This window comes from Cygnus olor, chromosome 3 (assembly GCF_009769625.2).
Source record: "Cygnus olor isolate bCygOlo1 chromosome 3, bCygOlo1.pri.v2, whole genome shotgun sequence".
NCBI lineage: Eukaryota > Metazoa > Chordata > Aves > Anseriformes > Anatidae > Cygnus > Cygnus olor.
Genome location: NC_049171.1, coordinates 95767287 through 95794303, shown reverse-complemented (window position 1 = coordinate 95794303; position 27017 = coordinate 95767287). Strand labels below are relative to the sequence as shown.

At 40.5% G+C, this 27017-nt stretch overlaps 1 long non-coding RNA gene across 1 annotated transcript; it reads left to right on the top strand.

Annotated features, from left to right (window-relative positions):
• Positions 1–401: 401 nt before the first annotated feature.
• LOC121067909 lies at positions 402–24797 on the top strand. The gene is made up of 5 exons (XR_005818509.1): positions 402–512; positions 8787–8890; positions 18367–18548; positions 23461–23560; positions 24711–24797. It is a non-coding gene; the product is annotated as an uncharacterized LOC121067909 (long non-coding RNA).
• Positions 24798–27017: the final 2220 nt, after the last annotated feature.

Here is a 27017-nt window from a genome sequence, read left to right as displayed (position 1 = left end):
GTGCCTTGATATTGAAGAGCAAAAGAGCTGTGTGAAATGCTTCTGAGGCCAACACCTCCATGCCCTCCTCGCGAACGATGTTTTCCCGTGTGCGAGGCCATTCTTCCTGAAGGAAGAGAGGGCAAAATGAGGCTTTTTGTGAGGTGCATCTAAATCTGCTCATTTCTTTAAAGTATCTTTACACTTAGTAATAAAGCTCTACATTTGCTTTCTGGTGAAAGGACATGGCTATTAAATCCCTTTATTTATCGCGGCTTAATCTATTACCTTTTCTGCAGACAGCATATTGAGAATTTTACTCCTTATTATTGTTTCTCAGCACTTAGTTTAGTTTATTTTAACATAATTGCATTGATCAATGATCTCTTTTCTCAGATGAAGCCCTGCTCAGTAATGAGGTCCTCAGCCCAAGACACTGTTCTTTGTCTCCAGACGTGAAAGCAATGGGTCTTTAGTCTGGAAAGCAATCTTATTGTCCAAGATGGTCTCTTGGGAACTGTTAAAGTTGTATGGTATGTATGTCAGCTGCTATATTTCGTTCTCGGTGAGTATTTACCAAGTATTCAATATAATAACCTAGTATTTTTAATATAGCATCCTAATATTTCAATTTAAATGGTTCCACTGTACTTGCAAAGATCTCCCCTTTTTCACTAAGTGTCACCAGTGACAATGATTTAATCACACTCATATGCACTTTTTTGTTGCCAGCCCTCTGCTGCAACTTCATCAACGCTGAGACACAAGCAATTTCTGCCAAAGATTCACTACAACATTATTCATGTGTGGACAGAGAACATGATAAATATGAGGACCAGCACTGAATCTATTAGGATGTTATATACATTTAAAGGCGATATGCCTTCATTTCTCTGCTTTTTACTCAGATATTGACATAAGCCCTACCTGGCATTACCCAGGTATAACACTAAAATATTTAACCATCCAACTTCAGCAAAACTGAAGTATAAAGCATCTAATTCAGGAGTTAGCTGGCTTCTGCTGCAAAACATGTGAGATGCATGATTATGAAAAAGTTTAAAATAAGAGTATTTTTAAATTGTTTAATGAAAAACAATTTGCATGCAGTTCCTGTTAGCACTGAATAGTAGCTCATTAACACCTTAACCAAGATTCATGAAGAAGTACTATTAGCACAGAAATTGTTTCATTGTAATTGAACTTGAAAGTTGAATATGAGGTTAATAAGCTCGTATCTGTTAAGGCCCTGGAGGAGAAGGACTGACGAGGCGTAGGCGGAGCCAGCAGCGTCAGCGACAGCTCCTCCCCCCGGCCGTTCAAAGGCAGCCCTCAGGGAGCGCGAGCGACCAGAAGCGCGGCAACCAGCGCGGGCAACCAGGGAGTGACGCGGCAGTTAGCGAGGCAGTTAGCGCAGGCAGGGCGGGCAGGAAGGGCGGAGCGCTCACACCCGCCCATAGGGACACCTCCTCTAAGGGCGCTCTCCCGTCAACTGGGCTACAATGGTCTCAACCAGGCACGGTGCTTTCTCTAGGAAGTCAGTACACACCCAGACCGACTGCCCGTCCAAACATGCGGCAGTTCAGGTCTCCGGATGCGGGGAGTGTCTGAGCCTCTTGCTGCCATCGGCGGGAGGCAGGGGGACTGCTTGCGTGAGGTGCGAGCAGGTGGACGACCTGGTCCGCATGGTGGCGGAACTCAAGGAGGAGGTGCAGAGGTTGAGGGATATCAGGGAGTGCGAGCGGGAGATAGACTGGTGGAGTGACTCCCTGCAGGACCGGAGGGAGAGGGACCAGGGTGAGATGCCCCAAAGGGGGGTGGACCCCCTGCCCTGTTGCCATCGGGCAGAGGGAGGGGACCTGCGAGTTGAGGAGGAATGGAGACAGGTCCCTTCTCGACCTCGCAGGAGATGCCCTCCCCTTCCGGCGCTGCCTTTCCAGGTGCCCTTGAACAATAGGTTTGAGGCCCTGGAGCTTGAGAGACCGGTGGGTGAGGACGAGGTAGGAAGCCTACCCAGGAGGATGCCTGAGGTGAGGAAGTTGGCTCCACGCCTCAGGACTGCCTCCACCAAGAAAGAGAGAAGGGTGATTGTTGTGGGCGACTCCCTCCTCAGGGGAACGGAGGGCCCTATTTGTCGGCCTGACCCCACGCATAGGGAAGTCTGCTGCCTCCCTGGGGCCATGGTCAGAGACGTTACCAGGAAGCTTCCAAACCTGGTTCGCCCCTCTGACTATTACCCGCTTTTGATAGTCCAGGCTGGCAGTGATGATCTTGAAAAGAGAAGCCTGAAGGCTATCAAACAGGACTATAGGGGGCTGGGACGATTGGTGGAGGGAGCGGGAGTGCAGGTGGTGTTTTCGTCTATCCCTACGGGGGAAGGGAGAGGCACGGAGAGGACATGGAAAGCTCACGTGGTTAATAGGTGGCTCAGAGGCTGGTGCCAGCACAGAAATTTTGGTTTTTTTCACCATGGGGAGCTTTACTCGGCACCTGGCCTGATGGCCCCAGACGGGTCCCTATCTCCAAGGGGAAAACGGATCCTAGGCCAGGAGCTGGCGGGGCTCATAGAGAGAGCTTTAAACTAGGCAAGAAGGGGGATGGGGCTCAAAGAAGGCTTGTTGGAGCCGTGCCAGGGGAAACAATGGCTAGGCTGGGGAAGAAGGCGATGGCCCAGCTGAAGTGCATCTACACTAATGCACGCAGCATGGGTAACAAACAGGAGGAGCTGGAAGCCATCGTGCAGCAGGAAGGCTACGACTTGGTTGCCATCACGGAGACGTGGTGGGACCGCTCCCACGACTGGAGTGCTGCAATGCCTGGCTATCGGCTCTTCAGGAGGGACAGGCAGCACAGAAGGGGTGGTGGCGTGGCTCTCTACATTAGAGAATCTTTTGATGTTGTGGAACTCCAGGCTGGGAATGATAAGGTTGAATCCCTGTGGGTTAGGATCCGCGGGAAGGCCGGCAAGGCTAGCGTCCTGGTCGGGGTCTGTTATAGACCGCCGAACCAGGATGAGGAGACGGATGAGGAGTTTTATAGGCAACTGACAGAAGTTGCAAAATCGTCGGCGCTTGTCCTCGTGGGGGACTTCAACTTCCCGGATATATCCTGGAAACACAACACGGCACAGAGAAAGCAGTCTAGGAGGTTTCTGGAGAGTGTGGGAGATAGCTTCCTGATGCAGCTGGTCAGTGAACCTACCAGGGGTGGTGCCCCGCTAGACCTTCTCTTCACAAACAGAGAAGGACTGGTGGGAGATGTGGTGGTCGGAAACCATCTTGGACAGAGTGACCACGAAATGGTAGAGTTCTCTATTGTTGGCGAGGCCAGGAAGGGGACCAGTAAAACTGCTGTATTGGACTTCTGGAGGGCTGACTTTGAGCTGCTCAGGACGCTGGTTGGCCGAGTCCCTTGGGAGGCGGTTCTGAAGGGCAGAGGAGTCCAGGAAGGCTGGGCGCTCCTCAAGAAGGAAATCTTAACGGCACAGGAGCGGTCCGTCCCCAAGTGCCCAAAGACGAGCCGGCGTGGAAGAAGACCGGCCTGGCTCAACAGAGAGTTGCGGCCTGTGCTTAGCAGGAAAAAGAGGGTTTATAATCTTTGGAAAAAAGGGCAGGCCACTGAGGAGGACTACAAGGATGTAGCGAGGCTGTGCAGGGAGAAAATTAGAAAGGCCAAAGCTCATCTGGAGCTCAACCTGGCTACTGCCATTAAAGACAACAAAAAATCCTTTTACAAATATATCAATGCGAAACGGAGGACTAAGGAGAATCTCCATCCTTTACTGGATGCGAGGGGAAACCTGGTTACTAAGGATGAGGAAAAGGCTGAGGTGCTTAATGCCGCCTTTGCCTCAGTCTTTAGCGGCAATACCGGTTGTTCTCTGGATACCCAGTGCCCTGAGCTGGCGGAAGGGGATGGGGAGCAGGATGTGGCCTTCGCTATTCATGAGGAAATGGTTGGCGACCTGCTAAGGAGCTTGGATGTGCGCAAGTCGATGGGGCCCGATGGGATGCACCCGAGGGTACTGAAAGAACTGGCGGAGGAGCTGGCCGAGCCGCTTTCCATCATTTATCGGCAGTCCTGGCTATCGGGGGAGGTCCCAGTTGACTGGCGGCTAGCCAATGTGACACCCATCTATAAGAAGGGCCGGAGGGCAGACCCGGGGAACTATAGGCCTGTCAGTTTGACCTCAGTGCCAGGAAAGCTCATGGAGCAGATTATCTTGAGGGTCATCACGCGGCACTTGCAGGGCAAGCAGGCGATCAGGCCCAGTCAGCATGGGTTTATGAAAGGCAGGTCCTGCTTGATGAACCTGATCTCCTTCTATGACAAAGTGACGCACTTGGTGGATGAGGGAAGGGCTGTGGATGTGGTTTACCTTGACCTCAGTAAGGCTTTTGACACCATTCCCCACAACATTCTCCTCAAGAAACTGGCTGCGCGGGGCTTGGACTGGCGTACGCTTCGCTGGGTTAGAAACTGGCTGGATAGCCGGGCCCAGAGAGTTGTGGTGAATGGAGTCAAATCTGGTTGGAGGCTGGTCACAAGTGGTGTCCCCCAGGGCTCGGTACTGGGGCCGGTCCTCTTTAATATCTTTATCGATGATCTGGATGAGGGCGTCCAGTGCACCCTCAGTAAGTTTGCAGATGACACCAAGCTAAGTGCGTGTGTCGATCTGCTCGAGGGCAGGAAGGCTCTGCAGGAGGATCTGGATAGGCTGGAGCGATGGGCTGAGGTCAACTGTATGAAGTTCAACAAGGCCAAGTGCCGGGTCCTGCACCTGGGGCGCAACAACCCCAAGCAGAGTTACAGGCTGGGAGATGAGTGGTTGGAAAGCTGCCTGGCCGAGAAGGACCTGGGAGTATTGGTTGATAGTCGGCTGAATATGAGCCAGCAGTGTGCTCAGGTGGCCAAGAAGGCCAACAGCATCCTGGCCTGTATAAGAAGCAGTGTGGCCAGCAGGTCTAGGGAAGTGATTGTCCCCCTGTATTCGGCTCTGGTGAGGCCGCACCTCGAGTACTGTGTTCAGTTTTGGGCCCCTCGCTACAGGAAGGACATGGACGTGCTCGAGCGAGTCCAGAGAAGGGCGACCAAGCTGGTGAGGGGTCTGGAGAACAAGTCTTACGAGGAGCGGCTGAGGGAGCTGGGCTTGTTCAGCCTGGAGAAGAGGAGGCTCAGGGGCGACCTTATCGCTCTCTACAGTTACCTTAAAGGAGGCTGTAGTGAGGTGGGGATTGGTCTGTTCTCCCACGTGCCTGGTGACAGGACGAGGGGGAATGGGCGAAAGTTGCGACAGGGGAGTTTTAGGTTGGATGTTAGGAAGTACTTCTTTACCGAAAGGGTTATTAAGCATTGGAACGGGCTGCCCAGGGAGGTGGTGGAGTCACCATCCCTGGAGGTCTTTAAAAGACGTTTAGATGTAGAGCTTAGCGATATGGTTTAGTGGAGTGCTTAGTGTTAGGTCGGAGGTTGGACTCGATGATCTTGAGGTCTCTTCCAACCTAGAAATCTGTGTCTGTCTGTGTCTGACTAACATTTTCAAAAAATCATATTTTCATAAAACTATCTTTCGGATTGGACCTGTCTGTATTAAGCTAAAGTGGTATACACAGCATAGGTCAGAAAAATTTGGAATTCAGTGGCTGTATTTTCAAAAAGAGTTATGTTTTTTGTCTTGTTCACCTTTCTTTTTCTGACAAATGACATTTGAAAATCTATTTCTGGCTGTTTTAGCAAGAGAAGGATGAGTTTGTAGAGTTCTTGAATCTAGTTTAAATTAAATTCCTTTTTGTGTTTCACAGCCAGGAGGTTAGAAATGTGCATTCAGATAAATTTGTTGAGTTGGTATCTGATATCACAAAATGTTATTTTTTTCTGTTCTTTGGCTTTCAGTCCCTAAACTTCTATGCTTCAACCTGAATCAGCTGAAGATAGAGCTTGTGGCACCTATGTGGAAAGTGATTAATTTTGTTCTTTTGCAGAAGTCGAGGATTTGACAGTTATAATCCTTTGCTCCTTTCATTATTACCTGTAACAGAAGACCACCTTCACAAATCTGGGGAATTTTGGCTTTACCACATCCCTTTTGTGCTTTTACTTTGATAGATAGTTTTCCCCAAGAGAGACCAGCAGGGGTGGTGGGAGGACAGCACAAGTGCACAAAGTGATGAGCATGCACAGAGGTTTGGTAGAGCAAACTCATTTTGCTTGCGTGTCAGAAGAGGTGTGGGGCATGCTCAAGGGAATCAGGTTTTGGACAAAAGTTGCTGAACTTTCCATCTGATGCTCTGAAGTGAGCACTTTGCCTAATGGCCACTCTGGGAAATTTACCCTGGAGCTCTTCAAACAGATGCTGACTACAACAAAGGGAGAGGGATTTTTGCCTTACTATGTGTGACAAGGCTAACTGAATTTGAGTTTTCACTAAATCAAGCTTTTATGAAGATGCCTGTCACAGTTCATTCCCTTCTCAGGTGGATTTACTGAGGAGGCATGAGGAGAGGAGGCAGAGGGCTTAGGGGACAACAGTCTCCCTTGCATCACTGCTTGGTGTGCTTGCAGTCTCATAGCAGCAATAGGGAACACAGGCCTGCTTTTGGAGTAGCTGTGTAGCAGAGTGCCACAGCTGAGGTGTGTTGACTCATTATCCCATCCACATTAATACCTGAGACTTAAGCAGAACTTATGCTGCCATGCGAACTGTTTTCCCTCATCCTCCCTGCCCTAGACTATTCCCAACACACTGAAAAGACAAAGTAAACTCCCGCAAAACAGGCTTACATTAAGGTCTTTGTTCACCATACCAGTTTCCCTCCAACCAGCTTTGTTTCCAGGGTTTAGGTGCCTTGCAGTGAATAACCTGAATGAGTTAAGCCCACTTGGGCTGGGTTTATGATTCCCAGTAACTTACCACTTCTCAGCATGAAGAACTCTTGAGGACTCTTCGGGTATACCTGAAAGAGCTCTGTGTGTCCTTCAGACTTAAATTGTCATAGCTTCTATGACCTCAGTGTAACTTCAGCATTTTATGCTAATCCTGCTTCAGTCTCTCACATCTGAAGTTCTGGTCTGGCAAAAGTTATTAAAGAAAATGCTATGACAGGCTCGTTCATATACATCAGCTGGTGTTTAGACCCAAACTGGCCATTTCTGCACTTGAATTTGAGGACATTAATATAGATACACATGTATGTATATATATTACAAGGTATTATATCCTTATCTATAAATTTACAAAGGTTTTGGATGAATTCAGTAGAAAGGAATTGAAAGGAAAGCTGAGAATTCATAAAAAAAAAATTAAAAGGTATTGTAAGACCAGGGATGGTATGCCTTTTTTTTTTTTTTTTATGTTAGCTTTACTTTAAATTCAACATTCCCTACTGTGCCATGAAAGATAACCATAGACAATACAAAGTCCAATTGTTAGAGTGCCAGGTAAGACAATTATCTGGGAAACATTTCTCATGCCACAGAACAAATTGGTATTGAGAAAATAGGTGGACATTTTTGTATTCACTGTGACTGATGTGCCTTCTGAGGGGAAAAAATTTCAGTCTGAATGTCATTCACTTTGCCAGTATGTACAAGACTGCAAAGTGAAGTAGGGAATACTTTAAAAGCTGATACAATAAGACAGCTGCAAAATCCCAGAAGAAAAAATCCACAGAGACACTACGACATGAAAACAAACTGGACATATGATATCCTGCTCAGGGCTGGGAATCCAAACTTTGGCTACTCAGCCATAATCAACATCAGTCAGCTACCTGATCTTCTCTCTTTGCATACCCAAGAGAGAAAAATTAAGAAGTGCTGAGAGTTTGGATAGCTGGTGCTGGCTCAGATGTTATAGGGAAAAAAAAAAAAAAAAAAGACGACGTAATATTGTTCCATGAAAGGCTGATTATTTTATGGCCAGTGTATCACAATCCATCCTGCCAAACCCATGATAATATCAGCATATCTATATGCTAAAAAAGAAAAAATAAATACATTTTTTTTCTCCCAGTCTTCGCACATAACTGAGGAGCTGGAATACATTGCATGATTAACAGCTCACTCTCAACATCAAGTTATTGCAGCTCAATAAGTGAAGTTGTCGATGTGTGTCAGCTGAACAGTAGGAATTGTTCATGTCGGGGGTCGACACATAAAATGTGAAATAGTGTTACTTAACTCTCTTTCATTGCATCAAATTTCTCCCAGTGTGCCATGGGTTAGGAGTGCACATTGGGTAGGGTTCACTGCTCTAAATTTAGAAATCTGTATCAGAGATGTCTACATCTGAGCTAGTTGTCTAAGTTTGTGTTAAAGTCAGCGGAAACAAACAGGTGTGTCTGGGGTGAGCTTCATCTCATCTTGGGATAGCTGTTTAATCAGCAGATGAATCCTACTCCACTGACTCTAAAATAAGCCTACACAATTAGCTCAAATATAATTGTATAAGGTCATGAGATTAATCTTGTCTTTGGAGAGCTACCATGTCTCAGCTAATGAGTTAGTTTATCACGAGTCTGCACGTGAAGATATAGTGGGTGGACGGTTTGGAAAAATCTTTCACTGATCATAGTAAAAATAAAATAGTTAAGATTTTATTGAATATCAGTAAGAAAAATCTGAATCCAGATATTCTTAGAAAATTTAGAGGTGATTCTTCTGATTTTGTAAACTAAATAAACAGTCAGGTCATACAGAGAAATCACAATCAAACTGCATCAGCTGAATTTTCTAGCATTCTTTGCTTTTACATACATAGTGATTCCTCTCAGACATTTATTCTTATTTTGTTGCTTCTAATCCTGCAGACATGGGAAGAATTTCCATTTTGCAGTGCAAATGGACCTGCCGCAACAATCCAGTGAGACTGGTAACTCAAGCAGCACTAAAGGAAAGTACAAGTCCTCATCTGGTAAGATGACAATATTTCAACAATTCAGTGTCCAAGAATCACTTACTGTGGTTTTGCTTCATACAGTGTTTCTGAAAGCACAGAAGCTCTGATTTTCATCTGTGGTTTGGCAGGTATTTTCCTTCAGTAAACTTGCAAAATCTGGTTTTGCTGTCCTACTTGAAACACCTTTGCCCAAGGAGGATTCCTATGGGATAGGAAGAACCACTACCCCAGCACCCCATCTTCTCTGTTTCTGTTAAAAATCAATCAATCAAACAAACTCTTAGGAAGAAAAGACCTTCTCAGATCATGGCTATTTGGAAAAAGTATCTGAGAGCATTAAAAATGAAATATAGGGCAGCCCTCAGATTGCTCTAGGTTATATGTGGAGCTGGATGCTATTAGATGGACTGGGTAAAACTGTCATCAATAATCGCATTCCACTTACCTAATCTAGTACAGTGCCTACCTCATCTTCTTTTAATGAGTGAGTACAACAAATAACTTTTACTGCAACGTCATTGAAGCAGATGCACTTTGCTCCTGTCTCCACTTAGGTTTTCCAGTACAGTTTTATATCCTACCTTGAGAATTATGAAAAAATACAGTCGGAGAATAATTTTTTTCCACATGAATCTGCCCCAGTCTGTCTCCTAGTGTAGCTGCCCAAGCATAGCACAAAAGAGTGAGAAAGAAGGACAGGGGAAGTGGAGGGGCAGGCGCCGATCTATTCTCTTTAGTCACCAGTGATAGGACCCATGGGAATGATGTCAAGCTGAGGCAGGAGAGGTTCAGGCTGGACATCAGGAAGAGGTTCTTCACTGAGAGGGTGGCTGCACACTGGAACAGGCTCCCCAGGGAAGTAGTCATTGCACCAAGCCTGTTGGAGTTTAAAAAGCGTTTGGACTGTGCACTTAGTCACATGGTCTGAATTTTTGGGTAGACCTGTGTGGTGCCAGGAGTTGGACTCGATGATCCTTATGGGTCCCTTCCAACTTGGGATATTCTATGATTCTATGAGATGCAGAACACCTGAGTACAGCCTCAGGACTAAAGAGAGAAAATCATCTTGTTTAACCCTCTGGCAGTCCACAAACACTGAAAATATCAACCTCATTTCTACTAATAATGGAGTTTAGATTCAGAATTACAATGCTGACAAGTTACAAAAGCTGTAGCCAAAAGAAACTCCATGAGAGAGCAACACATCTGCTTTCTTCCTCAAACTCTGTGTTTTTCTGACAGTGCAGCACTTTTATAGCTTATTTTCATTTTGCAACCTTTGCACCATTTCCTTTATTTATGGTATTTACCAGCTAATTAGTCATAACAAACATAAATCTAAGCTCAGTTTCGTAAGAGACCCAGATTCAATTAGGAAAGCCCTGATGACTGGCTTGCAGCATGTTTTCCCCTATGTTCATAGATATCCCTTACATCTGGACATCCTTCTAGCCTTCAAACAAAAATATGAATGATTGCATTTTAGTTACCTCTTCTTGGGATGCACTGCAGCTTCCCCAGCGGATTCCTGTTGTGTGCAGCTGGATAAAAGCATGGCTACAGTGAAATTAATAGGATTTTAGTCTTTGATTTCAGCAGTATCAGAACATTGCTCCAGATTAGTCTCAGTCACTGGCAGTCTTGTGAAATAATATGATATATCCTGTTTAATTTAAGCTACATGTAAATGAAATTCAGGCCTTTGTGGAGAGTTCTTCATATTCTGGAATATAAATAATGCTCACTCTGCTTCTTAAGTTCACAGAAGATACATCAAGGTGTTTTCGAGAGCAGTGGCATTTAAGATTTTACTGCCTGCTTTTATGTCCTCAGAGAAAGTTACCCCAATTCTGCTAGTTTTTAGAGTGAGTTGCTTAGGGCCTCACTCTGTGTTCCTTCACTTTGTCCGGACATTGCAGTGAGGCACAGATAACACACAGGGATTTGCCTTGTCTTACTTTTTGCAACAGTTCACATATCCTTTGCATTACAGCAGAAAACAGGCAATGGAGCATCTCGGCAGGCAGCAACCACTTTGAAAGTGTTGATGTGTCTTGTTAGGATTAACACTGGCTTGCTCTAAATGTTGTTTTATCTCATTTTATACATATCCTTATTCTTCTAATTTCAAAATGGTACAAATTATTCTGCAGAATGTCACATACAAGATGCAGGCTTTGATAACCTTTTCCTCTGAACCAAACAGGATACTTTGAGGAACAAGGTACTCTGGCTTATGATGGCTTTTCAATGCTCTTTCTTTTTCTGAGCTGGATTTTTTTTTTCTGCTTTCCCACTTTGTGTAAAAATAAATTGTATTTTCATAATTTCTTTACTAATTTCATTATTTAACATGAAATGTTCACTGATTATAAGTGTAAAAGGGGTCATTATCATTTCTATGGCACGTACCATAAATATACTGCCATTGAGTATTCAACTGACATTTTTTTACAGTTTTGTGATAGAAATATAGCACCTATATAGTATTATTTTTCAAGTTTGTTTGTTTGCTTTTTTTAAAAAAAGGAAAGAAAAGAAAAAAAAAAAGGAAAGGAAAAGGTGTTCAAAAATAAGAATGCTTCCTGTTCCTACAGTTGTTGCTTTTCTCCACAAATAAATCTTCCAACATTGGGATCTAACCTAATTGATTTTGAGAGAGATTTGTTAGCACTAAACTCTGGCTCTGCAAATAAGACTTTTAGAAAGTATTGGTTGCTGGTGTAAGAAATGGCTAAAATGACTGTGATAAGCCTGTTTCCACACTGTCTGAGAGGCTGTTATGTGAGACGCTGGCCTTAAATGTTTATGCTTGCACAGATGATTGACTTAAAATCCCAGCACCTGTGATCTCTGTAATGTTCAGTCTATTTGTGCAGCTGTTCCTCTGAGACCATTACACACAGTAATTGATTAGTTCAGCAGTCCTTCAACATCGTTTCAGTGTTATGAAAGCTGGTGAATCAAAAGCTACATTTCAGCATCATGCAGCATCTTCCTGTCAGTTTGCATGATACTTCTCAGGTTCCTAACCTACATTTTGCTGTAGCAGTCCTGTTTTTTTCTAAAACACTTTAAAGTATTTGTTTTAAAGTGAGGAAGTAAAAGCATCTATCTTCATCACTTTATTTCCCAGTCAAATATTCTTTCTATTTCATTTCAATCAATGAAGATAATTTATCTTAAATAGGGAACCAGGAGGTGGTGAGCATGGATGAAGCTCAATGGAGAACAAACAACCAAGACACCTTGCCTTCATTCCTTTTCTGAAGGCAAAACGTTATGTTTAAAATAAACTGGTGATGGTAGATTTCAACTGTATGCGCAGAATTAATATAAGGTTATTGATTCTGAGGGATTGGTATGCTAAAAAAAAAAAAAAAAAGTGTTCTCAATTAATCTCCTGTGCTAATCAAGCTGCCTAAAATGCAGTGCTCAAATTATAGACTTTATATACTTAGGGAATTATACTACTGTTCTTGTACGACCCTAACAGTTTGTCTTAGATACATGCCATATTGGTTCCTGTGTGCCAGTTCTTCAGTTTCTCCAGGGTAAGCGTTAGTTTAGGACTGAAACAGTTTTACACCTGACAAACGATGTGGGGTTTGACAAGGGGTGCTTTATAAACGTATGAACAACAGAACCTCATTTTTTCAGTATATTTCTGCCCAGCTTCCTTCAGCTCACAGATTTGCTTTGGGCTTGTTTAATACATGCCTGTTTTTTTTGTTGTTGTTGCTTTTTTTTCTTTTGTGGAAAAAATTAATTGCAGACACACATCTCATCATTTAAATTACTCATTAGGGCATAGTCTTGCAAAACACTGGATATTAAACAGACAGTGGTATTCTTATGCTGTAGATGATCATGCACCCAAATGCTTTGTTAAATCATTATCCATAAAGTCAGGTTTTGCACCTTCTGTATTTGTGTTCAGGATACACATCTACATAAAGGATTAACCAAATGGTGTTTAGGAGAATATCTTGATTTCAATCAAACCGATAAATTTGCACACATAGGTGTATATACAAAACAAGGTCAGTGGAGTGAGAGGATGTATTTTGTAAATCTGGGCTTAGGTATTGAAAGATTGAAACCCAAATACAATTTAAATAGCAAATAGAAAATGGAAAAAAAAATCACACACACAAAAAGAAAATGTATTGTTGTGATGTAAAAAGTAATTAACAGTGAAAGAGAAATACTAAATAGGTAAAATTGACATAGATTTTATAGCTTTTGCATGACTTTAGTGACAGCAGAAAAAAATGCATGTTGAGTAGTAGCTAGCATGTAGTAGCATAACTATGGTAAGAGCATAGTGACAGCATTAGACTCCTATCATGTCTGAGATATGAAATGGTGCCTGTCAAGGTGGGAGTGACATGTAAAACTTACCTGAGCACTATGTCAAGAGCACCACAATCACAAATAACACTTTTTTCAGTCTTGCTGTTGTATGTAGCATACTTTACAATTATTCTGGATTTACACATAGATAATGGAAAAAAAAAAAAAAAGAAAAAAAAAGAAGTGATTGTGTTAGAAACAGGCTTGTGTTATGCTACCTGCTCCCATGTAATAGTGTTCTAAATTACAAAGTTTAATTCAGGATGACCTAGAAGAGGAGGTCTAATTTTTTTATTGTTATTATTATTCCTATTCTTTCAGTAGTGCAAAAGTAGTTCATTAGGAACCTAAGACTTCAGTTACGTGCGTAATAAATTCCTGTTACTTTGTTCCTTCTATCTTGCTGATGAAATACATACTTAAGTCATTAAACAAGGCAATATGAGAATAGGATGCTTTCAAACCCCGCAAAGAGGAGTAAATTTAAATTTGTTTTTGCTTCTTACTTGAAACTCTGTCTGATACGTGGAGAAAGCACCTGTTGCTCTTTGTCTCATGACAAACCATGAATGCTTCAAAATCCATCTAGCTTCCAAAAATCAATGTTAAAAAACAAGAATCTCATTCTCTTTGATTTCTGTCTTAGCCTACATTTTGGTCATATTGGCAAGTCTTTCTTTATAGCTGTAAAGACTATAAATGTTGAGGGGAGTTGTATTTTGAAAGAGAGAGAGAGAACTAGTGTTCTTATAAAATCTTATGACATGATGAGTTGAAAGTCATTGAATACCTTGAAGGTCTCCATAAAGCTCTGAGCTAGCAAGATTTATAGGCATCTGGCAGTGCCTTTGAAAATCAATATATGAAAATCTGAAAGAAAAATACAGAAATATTGGAACCTATAAGGAAAATACACACCTACTACATATGAAACACAGAATCTGAGGAATAAAGAGCTTGAAGATATATCATAGTCTTCTATTTTATCTTCTTGCTTTGAAGTAGGGGAAGTCTCTTTTAAATGCTCTTTAGCAGGTATTTACCCAACATGCTTCTGGAAATCTTCAGTTTAGTTTTCATAACCTTTTCAGGTACTTGTGGCACTTCGCTGTCCTTGTTATTAAGTAGAAAGTTGCTCTAACCTCCAACATTTCCCTGCCATGAAACAACCTAATTATTCTTCCTTTCATCCACAATAACCTTTGAGGATAATTAACTACTATATTCTTTTAACTATTTACAGTATACATGAAAACGGCTATATCCACTGGGTCAACGTACTGTCGTCTTCATACTTACAAATTGTTCATTTAACATTTGCTCTGGCCCCTTTCAGGGTATGAAACAAGCTGATATATTAATTCCCTGGATCCTTTCCATGTTAAGAGAAGCACAGTGCTTGCCTTTCACCAGCTTTCCATGACATCTTGAGAATAATGATTCACAAGAGATTCTTTTGGCTTTAAAGTATATCTCAGTATGCCCTGCTGACTTGACTACAATTAATTTCTCCTCTCTTTATCAAGTTCTTTAACTGTTCTGGCCTGCCTTTCTACCTACCTGCTAATATTATGCTGTGTTTAGCATGCCACAAATTTTATGAACACTAATACAAAAAGGCAGCTTGGTCTTCTCTGTGTCATCTGTTATGTGCAAGTGGTCTTGCTCCCTCCACAGCAGCCCACAGCGTCTCCTGTCCTCCCCCTGGCCCTTCTCCAGGAATGTCACCACCCTACCTTACCTGCCTTTCTTTCCATCCATGGCACTGAGTGCTGTTGCTCACCATAATACTGCATCCAAAGAGTCTTCTGCCTTTAGGATCTTGGGTATTTCACCCTTATTTGTCAGGCTTGAATACAAAATAGCTGCCCATGCAGTCATTTCTTCTAACTTAAATCATAAATAAACACATAATCAAATCATCTGTGTCCTGTTGTACTACCTTTCCTGCAGCTCTCAGGTGAACTCAAGCCTCTCCTTATTAAGAGAACCTGCCCTTGAGAGCTTTTGTTATCTTTAGAAAAGTGACATTCAACATAAAAATTACTAAAATATAAACATTAGATTTATGTCTTCTCAGATAAAACATTTTGAATAGACTCTCTTAAAGCTAATTAAAAGGCTTATATTGTATTATTCTTCTAGAGACAGATAAATGAAAGTGTTAAATAGGTTTTCTTCAAAAAACAGATTTTCCAGAAAGATATTACAAAACCTTGATGACTTGCTCATTACAGAAACCAACATCCTGCTAAGGAAATACAAGCAAATTCTCGGATTTCTGGCTAATAAAGCAAAAGCTACTATCTGCCTTATGCCATACTAGGCATAATAAAGCTTTGTAAGATTATTTATTTATTTATTTATTTATTTTACTGCCGTGGAGAAGAGATAAAATAGGTCTCTTAGTTCCTAAGCTGATAATCTTGAAAGTAACATCTCTGTGGAAGGGGATGTACAATTAAAGCACACCCTGTGTTTAGGAATGTCCCCTAGTGCTACTCAGAATATATTTCAGTCTTTGGCTTGTGAAGCTTGAAGAAATTTCACTGTACTTTTGCAGGGAGGTTTACTTGTTTTCTGTCAGAAGCAATGCAAGCCCAAATATTATATTATTGCTTTTAGCTTCAGGTCAATTGCATGAACTCTCAAACACACAGCAGATTCTTGTTTACTCTCAGACTTTTGTTCTTTTTTTGACTGGTAGAGACATCAGCTGACAAAAAGCATAGTGGTATTATGGAGATACTAAATCAAACATAAATTACATTTTTGAAACAGTGGAGGGAGAGGAGAATTTAAACAATAACAAAATGATAGTGCAAAAAATGCAAACTGTAACCCTGGGTGAAGGTGCAAAACAAAATAGTGGAATTTCACCTTTTTTACTGCTGAAGTGTGACAGGGGGGAGTTATAGCAACAGATTGAAAGAGAAGACAGGAAAAAACTGCCATAATTTTCTCCTGTCCTTTGAGAGGATTATAAACCACTTTGCAGTTCACAGGTGTTCCTCTGTGGTGAATCCCCTCCCCTCTTGCTCTTTATCTAACCCTGCACCTGAGCAGTGGTGATCCTTGGCCTGTTTCTTCTTCTTCTCCAAGACACTTGCATTATTAGATCCCCTCTCGGTTACTCCATTCAACTGTCTTTCAAGCATTCAAGTGAATTAATTTAACTTAAAATTAACATCTTGCCAAAAGAAAATGTTTTACAAACGCTCATTGCCTTTGTGGGACTTATCTGAAATATTAGTCTAAACGATCACATTTTATTATCTTTCCATAATATTTTACTGCTTGTGAAATAAAAATCAGTTTAAATGTAGTTTACTGTTCTCTGCCCAGAGATAATGAATCTCTCTGAAATTAATCCAAATACATTAGCAGCCTGTTCAACAGCCTCCATAATCCCATCTAGAAGTTTTATTAATTTCTACGTGTCAGAATATCTCACATTTTCCTTTGTAGATTTAGTTATTTTTTTGTATGTTAATGCAAATGGCAGCATCACCACTGTAGTACTTACCAAGGAAATTCCAGATATGCTGATGAAGACAAAGCACATTATGTGTCCTTTATGACCCTGTTATATTGTCTCAATTTTTAAAGTGAATTTAGCACTTCACATTTGTGGACATCCTGTGAATGAATAGCTAATTGCCTTAACGTTATTACACTGAAAGGCTGCAAATGAAGAGCATCAGTTAAAATCTCTCCATTTGAATGCTTGCTGCACATGCTTACTTCCTTTTCTTCCTCTCCTCTTCTGTTGCAAATGTACTCATAAAGATCTGAAAACCTTACTGGATTTGGCCTGGCTGATACACTGGTATCCAAGTCAGGTACAAGTAAGACTTTTTGATGCTTAGAGCATCTTTAGACACTGCAGAAACTTTACTGGTGAGGGTCTATTACAGGGTTTTAGGCAACCTCAGCTTTAGGCTAGAGATCAATAGGAGTCATGTGGTCCATCTGGCTTACAGATACAGAAGAAAACAGGTTCTTATTGCACAGGAAGGTTTAGCCTGAAGTGCCTGGCATCATCTATTTACCTGGGAGGTAGCTAGCCCTGAGGATGAAGAAGCGCCCAGCCAGGCACCGTCTCAAGAGAGTTGTCTTCTTTCCAAGCTTATCTCTGTGGCCTATATGGCATTTTCATTCAAATCACCTCACTTTCATGGATCTTTGTTTCATCCTTCAGGTTTGATTTTGCATACTTTCTGAGACAAGGGTTGTTATTTTATGCTTACAGCATGTAGGAGGGATCTCAGGGTACAACTGTGATAGAGATCATTATGAACAAAAATCTCTTTAATAGAATGCTGATTTTCCTTCAAAGTACTTTTATTTATAATGAGGATACTAACTGCTTGACTTACACTCATTTTCATCAATAAGTTGTTTCCAAATGGATTTGCCCATTTACTATTCATTATTCACAATAATGGCATTGCATGGGCATAAAATGGATTTAATGGAGTAGAGAGTGGATTTGAATTGTTCGTCAGCCCTGTTGGAATTCAGTCATGTGCAAGAGCCCTATGTGCTATTTCTACATCATGATAGCAACTGTGCTTTAAATAATGATGTTTGCCAGTTCTCGGCAAATTTTGCTGTCTTTGGATTTTTACTTCAGTTTAACAGGGTTTTCATTCTGAATGTGTAATACCCAATGTCATCACATGCTAGCACACTCTAGCATTAGCTTTATTTATGCACTTTTAGAAACTACACTTTTCAGTTTTCAGACAAGTTGTGTGGTCTGTTTGTAGTGGTAAGTAGATTTCTCCTGCAGTTAGGTACACTTCTTCAACATATGTTTTCCTGATTTGAAAAATAATTTCAAGGCATAACTGTCCGTAGTCGGGTGGAAAGGATTTTTTTAACATAGTATTAAATCGTTAATAAACCAAAAAGACTCAGGTACCTTGAAACAAAAAGCTTGTACACGGATATTTTGCATTTAAAGCCTGCAACATAAGCAGGTACCCCAAAAATGGATACAGCAAACCACCTGGTCAAATCTAAGTAATTTTCACATCCTTCTGGTCAGCTGGTGATCAACAGAGCATGAGTATCCCTTATCCCCCTTGCCTGTCTTGAATTTGTGCCTGTGCTGATCGGTTCACTTTCAGGTTGTCGGACCGAGCTTAGGAAACCAGCGTGTTACTTTCATCTGCTGAGAAAAGCTGCCCACTGCCTCCCTGGCAGCACCCAGCGGGCTCCCAGCTCATGAATGGTGTGGACATGCCGGCATCCGCGTAGTGCAGGAGTTGCTCCCCAGGCTGCATCTGACCCTACGGCAATGGTGCACAAGGTATTTCTCAGGCCTGCCTTACACAATTTATGTATGCTTTGGTGGCGGCAAAGAAAATGAAGTAATGATGTACCATTGATGACCATGTCCTTTGAGACTCATTTTCTTTAACAGAAACAAAATTTGTTTAACAGAAACAGAATACTTTTGTAAAAACAACTGAATTACACCTTCTGCAGCTGACTTTCTTACCTCCTGTATTCAGAAACCTCTCACATTTTAGAAAGACCTGGAAAAGCTGTCAAGATCTCTGAAAGTGCCAACCATGTGGGTTTAGGTCACATAGTTAACCAGCACTCAGGAGCATTTAATTTAATTTATTTGCAGCTTATCTCACAAGCATGAACAGAGAGAAGATTTCCACACAGTATGAAGGAAAGGCATTCAGTAACTGCTTCTTCTAAAGTGACTTCCTTTTTTTTTTGTATATTTGTTTAATTATTATTTTTTAATTGGGGAAGACAAAGAGATGCCAAGTTGTCCCAAATGCAAACCAATTCCTAGAAATGTCCATGTGCAGATGGTGCCGTGAAAGCAAAGCTGTTCCGGAGATGCAGAGTGGCAGATGGAATACACGAGCACATGTGCACAAAAACAGCTACCTCATCCCTGAGCTGCCTGGGCACAAACCACACAGCCCAGGTGATTTCCACAGGGATGCTGCCTCCAGTTAGCCTCATCCTTACAGTTATTCCATCCTGCTGTGTCACCCTGTTCACATAGCTTAAGTGAATTGCATTTAAAGAGCATGGTGGCAACTTAGAGTTAGTAACTGGCTTTGTGAAAAATGATGGTAAGACATTATTTCTGAGTTCTACTAAACAAGAAAAATGTATTTCTCTAATGCAGTTATATTAGATATACTATAGCAGATAAAGGTCCCATTGGCTTTCCCAGATCAGTTAAAAAAAAAAAAAAAAAAAAGACAGCAGACCAATCTATCTTTTTCAGTTTTCTTTTAAGTGTATTCTGATGTCATTTCTTGGCCAGTAATTTCTGTGTCCTTTCTCAGATCCTGCAGAGACAATCTCCTAATGATTTACAAGAGCCCTTGTGCTGACACTGAACACATCTTCCCTACATTATCTAGTGGGGTGTTTGGTACAGAGTATTCAGGTGAAAGTGTCAATAGCATTTTATAAATGAGGTTCTAAACCAGTCTGGATTCAGTGTGGGAGCTGGCTCTGATTTCATTGCATTCATTTCAGAGGTACATTTTCCTCCTTCCTTTTACTTCAAAGAAAATGTAACTCCTCAAAAAGAGAGGAAAAATTTGTTTTTTTTCAGAACTAGACCAGTGGTATATATGCAAGAGGTTTACAGTTGCTGGTTTTACAACTCTGATGGCCAAATTACACATCTTAAACAAAATTAGTCTTCCCACAAGGAAACCAACACGACAAAACTAATATATTTTACTCACCTGGTCTATTCCTATGACATCTGGACTCCTTTTTGGAAGCCGTATTTTCAAAAATAACTTTGTTGGTGTAAAATGACACTGCTGCATTTTTGTGCAGTTGTTTTTCATCTTTGGAATATTTTGACCCTGTCTGAGGTCCCACACTCATGAAAGGATATGCTAAAAATAATTCTGCAAATCATCTGATGGGTTCTTAAATGTTGGCTAGCACTCATAATATTGTATACCATCTTTGTGCTCTTTTCGTGGAATACTGCTATCAGGTGGTTCTGCTTTTTTCTTGTCTCATTGCTAACTTCCAGCTGCTGTTCTCTGCTTTCTTTACTTTCACTTAAAGGGAGAGGTAACTCTTATGAATGTATAGATAAACACGGAGTCCCTTGCTTTTAGGTAGGTATGGTAGGAGATGGAAATGGGCATGTAGTATGTGATTAAATTTCTGGACGGCCTCATAGACAACATTTCCTCATCAAGTGCATTTTCACCTATGCCTACGAGACTTTAAATATAATTTATAGTTACAGAAGGGCAGACACTATCACTAGCACCCATCTATAAAGCTCTGAACATCCAAAAGAATTTTTAAATAAAATAAACTTACAGGAAACTGTGAAGTGTAAGCAAAGCTTAAAGATGCAATTGTGTGAGAGCACATAGAGACCACAGCCTTCAGTCCTCTGGCTGTTTCTCAAGGAAGGCATTCCTAGAAGACCTAAGGTCCATTTATGTTTCCATCATTGATTTATGAGACTGTGGACCAAACACTTCATCTCTTCTTGCCTTTCAGCTCTGAAATAGTACTTGTCTCTCTCTTTATGAAGTGCTTAAAGTTGCTAGGGAGAGGAAGTTGTGGATAAATCACCTCTTTATGTCCTCTCACCCATGCTTGTCACATAACTTGCATGTAAGTTTTATGAGGAGCTTCTCTTTTTGTTCCCGAGATATGATAGAGAATGTTATTGGACAATATAAATGTTTGCATAAATTGTTATTTTTTTCTTCAGGATGCATTTTCAGTTGAGAACAGCTTCCTACAAATTTGTTTCTGATGTTTTTTTACTAACTGTCAGAAAGGACAGAACTGCAGTTACAATCTTAATGAACAACAAGAAAGCTACACATCCAGATCCCTATCAGCTTACTTTTGATAGATATATTCTGCAGTCTTTTGTCCTTCTATGATACTAAAAGTCAAGCAAATTCTGTATTTTTTACAAAAAGGTCATTACATTTGTTTTAAGTGTCACATATTTAGAAAATATCTGCTAGCAGTACACAGCATTAAAAGGAGAATATTTGGGGCATGTCTTTAGAGACTAATTTCACTGGCTTGAGAAAGATAATACAAGCTCTAAGCTGACTCTCTATGTAGCTGAATTTTGTCTCCAAACAAAGAGAGATTTCAGAGGAAGCAATCAGATATAGAAAAGAAATGCCTTACTGAAGAAAAAGACTATGCTTATAGGGAACACAGTCATAAGAAAAAAGGACGCCTCATGGTGAAACACATGCATATCTCCAATGAACATATAGACCAAAAATCTTTCTTGGAGAATAATTTTCCTATATAAAGTAAAATTTCTGTCTTGCTATGGTAGGGAACAACTTAACTGGCAAAGCAATGAAATGTGTTCTATAGAAAAAAATGTTCAGACCTTGTTCACCACTCTCTGATTGAGTTGTGTCTGGAGGAAGGAGCTGGTGGAAATAACATGATCAAAGCACACTGTTCTCTTTATTTCTCAAAGTTAAAAAAATATTTTTTTTAAAAAAAAAGCTTTTTAAAGCATGTTTTTCTACTCTCAGGTGTAAATCATCTTCCATATAATATGTATTATTACAGTCATGCAAGACAGAAAAGAAAGGATTATGTCTTTATCTGACAAAAATGATTTTACAGTGCCTGAAATGAAGGTGACTCCAGACCAGGGCACAGAAATAAGTCATGAAAGCAAGCTTCGGCCTGATGGCAGGATTTAACACTGGGAGCTCCCTGCAGCACAGTGCTGGGAAACTTGATGAGGTTTACTTGTCCTTCCAGCAGCACTCAGTCTCTGAACTCCCTGGCGAGGAACACCTGAGACCTACATCATGCACAAGCAGTGTATTTTTATAGACTCCATTTAGCAGAAGTCATATTCAGTCCCTATAACAAACGAGACAGAAGAAAGCACCAAGCTAGTATTTCATGCTACATATTCGGGTAAAAACAATGGGTAAGTGGAAAACATTAAGCCCACAGAGTGGTAAATGATTTTTTCTGGTCTTTCTTCTTCCCATAATGGATGGTGGAACTGCTTGGTTTACTTCTCTGCCATTTGTGCCTGTATGGTGTTCTGCACAGCAAGAATAGCTGCATTTCTGTTCTGTGGGGGGGCCCTTCATGTTCTGTTGGGGATCAACACGTGGAAGAAAATTCAGAATGTAATCAGTGATATAACAGCAGAGCCAGTAGTTAGGCAGTATATGTGCATAGTTGGTCTGTGTTGTTACAGTTGCTGCATTCTCTAAAATAAATGTCTTCTTGATAAAAATGAAGCTGGTCACAACTTGGTCAGCTTTACCTGTCAGTGGAATTAAAAGAAAGAAAAAAAAATTGTAATTCCAGGAAAATAACCTTTAAATATCATTCTTTTCTAATTTATTGTCTGATAATGCTGCTAGGGAAGGAGGAGAAAATTGATTTTCTCAGAAATTTTAGTGAAATATTCCTTTTCGGCTGAGATTAACTGTAAAAGGCTACTAAAAGTTCATATACATGAAGCTGTGAGGACACATAATAATCCATTAATTAAGCTCAGTATCCAACAGCTGTCATGTGAAAAACAGTTCATAGATCTAAACAAAACAACAGATTCATTGGCTCTTTAAACGTTAATGCAAAGACTTAGCTTAATGACATCCTATCAGTCTCATGGGCACCCTATCAACCATGGTTTGCCTGCAGGGTCTACTTCATCAATATTTTCAGAGATTAAGATGAAAAGAAGACAGTTGTTATTCAAACAGAATTGTTCCCTGTCTGAGCTACTCCTTAGCCCTCACAGTGTCACAGCAAATTATTTGTATGAGTTCAGTATATTAACTAAAATTAATAAAATCACATTTAGTAATGCTCATTTGCTCTCATGGCCTGGGGTCATTTTTCTGTGGATGTCGCCAACTTTGTCAAATCTCTGAAGTACCCTGAAGTATCCAGAGAAAAACAGAGGTGACCTCTGTTGATGAGTATTGTAGCCCATCTAATTTCCTCCATCACAAGATATATTGGGAGAATTGAATTCACAGGGGTAGCTCTGGAACTGCTGTGCAGAGCAGGGATGTTCTATAGGATGCCAGTTTGTACTACTGAAGCACCAAATCTTACTCCAAAATATCCATGGACTACAAAAAAAAATATATTACTGCATGCACTGGCCCACAAAAGCAGAAGTGGTGGATGACTGAATTTGACTGATATGCTACTAATTTATCCCTTCATCCTTTCAGGTTATTCCACAAAAAAGCAGAAAGAACACATGAGAGTGGACAACAATAGGCCAGCAATCACAATGCTGCTCCTGATCTTACTGTGGACAGCAAAGGTCTTGTAAAAAAATATTATTTTTTGTTCTTTTAGGAAAAAAAAGGGGGGGGGGATTTTTGTTGATTTTCTTTTTTTTATTATTATTGTTTTGATTTTCCTTACAGTTTAACTCATGTGTGATAACCCTTTCTAATTGCTCTGTAGTTTGTTGGATTTTGCCGAGAGTTGTGTGCAGTTAAAATCCTCATAACCTATTGTGAGTGCTACCAGATTTTTTTCAGCATAGACAACATTATGTAAACATTCCTTGCATGTTTAAAGAAAAGATATAATAGTAAATCAGTTGGTGGAAAAAATGTGAAGTTTTTTTTGTAGATTACCAGAGTGATTTAATTTGATTTTTACAAATGAAGCTTTACTTTGCCTCTATACTCTCCTCAGAGGAACCTTATCAAATCCTATAAATAAAACCAAGATTAAAGTTTAAGATCTTGCATTAGGTAAAAGTGGTAATGATCATCTATGTGAATGTTATATTTATGCATAAAAAGCCAATAGCAAACAACTTCATATGAAAAAATCAAAGGCAAGCAGACTGAGACCTCATGGTTCGTTCCAGGATGATGCTTTCCTTAGCTGTTGAGCTCCGGCCTATTAACGGTGCACTAAACTTCTTAATGATGGCCATGGTGCCTTATAAGAAATTTCTGACTGGAATTCAGATCAGTTTGGTGTACATGGTACTGTTTAGTTCTTAAAATTCAGCAGCAACAGGATAAACAAGATATTTTTAAACACTTGCCTGTTTGCTCCTTAAAGAAGATGAGTGCATATGGATGTTAGGAGTCTGTAATGCATTCTTAATGTGACTCTATTTTCAAGAAATGGATAGTATGCCAATGTTTTCTTGTTCTAGTAAGTAGTAGAACTTGGCTGGAAGAAAGGAAATTCAATGAATAAAAATTGTTCACAGTGAAATTAAGTCTCATCTGCATAGCTTAAAGACAGGTAAACAAAAGTGTTTGCTTTCTTAGTGTTGATTTGAATCTTAAAACTCCTTGGTCTCTTGCATAGGAAGGAGAGGACTTTCTGCCATTTTAGTGTTGGAAAATATACTACTTCCAAGCTCATCCCTCCAGCCATCTCTGTTTCACAGACGTTTTACGTATGGTACAACAGAGATGACGCATTACTTCATGTGTTTTTCTTTCAGTAGTTTGACAACTCCATGAATGAAAAATATGTTTCTTCAGACAAGCATGCTTATCTTCAGACAAACATAGGATCTATTTCTTTAAAGGTATTGTAAACACATCCTTGTTTATGGTGGAACAATTTTGAGCACAGGCACCAAGTATTCTAGACTGAGGAAAACATAGTCTAGCTTGTAGCCAACAGCCACAAGTTAATCAGGAAATATTTGGAAATCTTTGTTTCTAATCCAGTTAGAAGAGCTGAGACTGAGGTCTGAGGTGCTTTTTTTTTTGTCCTTAGAAAACCGTTTTTCTCTAATCTCCCAGCACCTATGCTCCTGCCCTTTATGATCAGAATGATTTATGTTCCTAGGATTTCTGCGAAGAAAACTAAACAGACTATTGGAAATCTTGATGACATCAGTATGTGGAATGTCTCCAGATCAGTTTTCATGATTTGATTATTGCAAACTATAATTTGCTTATGAGAATAATACCAATTTTTAAAAGCTAATGAAACAAACAGCCAAACTTTGGGTGATTTTCCATTTGTTTTTAGCCAGCTCTTCTCAGAGCTGTGGGAGAGTTGCTTGGAACCTTAACCTTTCAATTCAGTTTTTTCAATTATTCATAATACAATAACCCTGCAAGGGCTTGAACAATGGGATTCCCCTTGCTTGTGGAAAACAAATCTTCCAGCTATATTTAATATTTAAAGCACTTACAAGCTATTACTCAGTGGAGCTGGCAGCAGGAAATCACCATTCGGGCACCTACACTGATCAATAAAATATCAGAAACAGCATATAAGCACTGGTCATTATAAGTTGTTCTTTATGAAGCTATAAATTGACTCAGCCTTCTGAAGGCAGCTGTTGCCAGCAGATCTGAGTCACAATATCCATGCATTAGACAAAATGGGGTGGCTACTTTATTTAGCTGCTTTAAAGATCTTTCTTTGTCGCAAGGCTTTAAGTAAAATGATCTGTGTTTTAACACTGAAATGTCATGGATGGTTTGTTTTGTAAAAAAGGCCTATTCAATATTTTTAAGAGAAATTTGTGGATTATATATCATAAAATATTTATGGATAAGACAGCAGATTGCAATTTCTGATGCTAGAAGCACTGCTTCTGGTGGACTCCAAAGCTACAATGCTCTGCTTGTTTGTGCACAGCTTCTATCTTCATTCTCAGTTCTGTTCTAAATGGGAACAGTATGCTTCTACAGGTATTACAGTCCTTGTTGGTATACGATCTCTCTCAAAGTTGTTAAAACTGTTCTCACTAATCTTGCCTTCTTTTGAGAAGAATGCTCTAAGTAATGTTTACAAAATTAGTAATTGTGATTACAATGTTAAAAGTAAAAGGAATTTCCTAACCTGGTACAATATCTGCCTAATGCTTTATACAAATCCAAAGGTGGGGAGGGGGGAAAAAAGGATATTAAGATAGAAAGAGCAAAGCAAGCGGCAGAACAACTACAAAAAGACCAAAAAGACTGAAAGAAACAGAGATTCATCAAGTGGAGTAAGCACTGACAGAGTTAGAGCGTCAGAAAAAAAAAATATTCTTGTGTCCTGGCCCTCAAGGAATAGCACAGAAGCAGCTTCTGTTGGCTCAGGAGAAAAGTCATCCCTCTGTTACCTGCTATTTCACAGGAATCCCATGTGCTGTCTTAACTGTTTTGCATTGCCTAGGTCTTGGAGACAGATGGCCACCATGGCACAGATAATCCAGACTCCAGTGAGCTCTCTAAGCATTAATTAATTCTTAACATTAACAATATATTTATTACCCATAGTGTACCTGAGATGGGAAAGCATGATGAGGGAGGTTTTTACTGCCCTGTTACACCAAAAAGAACTAAAACAAGGTGTATTGGTCCATAATAGCATATAGAAATAGGAAAAATAGAATGGATTGAGCTCTGTTATCCATCTAAGGAAAGTGTTGCAAATCTTTCCTTTCCTTTCTTTCCTTTGTTTATTATAAAATGAGTTTTAGAAGCTTTTAGTCTGTCAAAATCTAAGTTATGACACTGCATCTTCAGATAATGACAGAAACAATAAATGAAAACATAGGTCTTGCAGGCTGGCACCCCAAAAAACACCTAGGTTAACTGAAAATCCATCAAATCCCTATACATGCCTCTGAATATTTTCTTGTATGCAGTGTCAGTAGTGGACTTGGTTTTATAGAATCACAGAACGGTTTGGGTTGGAAGGGACCTTAAAGACCACACAGTTCCAACCCCCCTGCCATGGGCATGGGCAGGGACACCTCCCACCAGACCAGGCTGCCCAAAGCCCCATCCAGCCTGGCCTT